The sequence below is a fragment of the Benincasa hispida genome, chromosome 10, assembly GCF_009727055.1.
Source record: "Benincasa hispida cultivar B227 chromosome 10, ASM972705v1, whole genome shotgun sequence".
Classification (NCBI taxonomy): domain Eukaryota; kingdom Viridiplantae; phylum Streptophyta; class Magnoliopsida; order Cucurbitales; family Cucurbitaceae; genus Benincasa; species Benincasa hispida.
In genome coordinates, this window is record NC_052358.1 from 23,733,837 (window position 1) to 23,735,250 (window position 1,414).

At 42.1% G+C, this 1,414-nt stretch overlaps 1 non-coding gene across 1 annotated transcript; it reads right to left on the reverse strand.

Moving 5' to 3' along the window:
- Positions 1–731: 731 nt before the first annotated feature.
- Positions 732–838, reverse strand: LOC120089559. Its single transcript, XR_005485235.1, has one exon. It is a non-coding gene; the product is annotated as a small nucleolar RNA R71 (small nucleolar RNA).
- Positions 839–1,414: the final 576 nt, after the last annotated feature.

Genomic DNA, 1,414 nt, shown 5'->3' on the forward strand with positions numbered 1-1,414 from the left:
GAAAACTTGCATGATCATCGCAAACTCACATCATCATATCATAATTTTACGTGTCAAGTTTTTGGCGCCGTTGCCGAGGACTACGGTATAGATTGCACTAACATCAAACCTCTTTGATCTTTGTAGCTTTCGACCTTTGTGCATTGCCATTCCTTCGGTAAAGGAAGAAGCAAGCGTCGCATAAGCAAAGGACACACTTCTGAGTCCAATTACAACCCAGAGATTGAAAGAACATTTCGCAAAAGACAGAAAAACAAACGTCGATAACCAGGAAGAACTCACAGAATGGTTGAACAACCGGAAGAAAGGCCACAAATGTAAACAATATAATGGCAAATCCTATCCTACTGGCAAATGATCGTAATAGAACCATCAGGGACTATGCGTCACCAAACTTTTATGATTTCTCCCCAGGAATTATGAGACCAGCATTTGAAGGATCAAGGTTCAAGATGAAGCCGGTAATGTTACAAATGATACAGACAGCAAGACAGTTTGGAGGACGGCGTGGTGAAGATCCGCACACCCACCTACGAAGCTTCATTGAAATTTGTAACACTTTTGTGTTCCCTAATATCTCCACTGAAGAAGTTCGGCTCACGCTATTTCCATTTTCACTATACAATAAAGCAAGAAAATGGGCATACTCCCTCGAACCAGGAGAGATAACTTCATGGAAGCAGGTTATGGAGAAGTTTATGAAGAAGTATTTTCCTCCTACAGAGAATTCCAGAAGGAGGAAGTTAATCACCAATTTTGAACAAGAAGAAGACGAATCGCTCAGTGACGCATGGGCAAGGTTCAAGATATTAGTGTGCGACTACCCACATAATGGATTGCCGGATTGCCTCCAAATGGAGATTTTATATCATGGACTAAATCCTACATCGTAGACAACTACCAATGTGGCAGCAACAGGCGGTCTGCTGGAGGAGACTTATGATGAGGCAAAGAACATTCTTGATCGCAAATCGAAAAACCCAGAAGATTGGCAAGAAAGCGATCAACGAGTAAAACCCAAAGAAGGTAATGCAAATAATGGTGCCATCGCATCTTTGCAAAATCAGATGAATGCGATGATAAATTTTTTATAGGGCATCGTAATAAACAATCTCGGAGTGCAAAGAGGGCAAGTCAACGCGATAGAATAGACAAGCACCAGCTGTGCTACATGTAGAGAATCGTATTCAGTTGAAGAGTGTCCACGAAATCTGCAGTCAATCTACTTTGTCAAGAACAACCCTTTATCAAGCACGTACAACCCCGGGTGGCGAAACCACCCTAATTTTTCTTGGAAAAATAACCAACAACAAGGCTATCAATCTATGGCACAAAAAGAAGGACCACCAGGATTTTTCCAAAGAACTAACGGTCAACAACAACAACAAGCCACCGGCTCTCAAGCACCGCCATC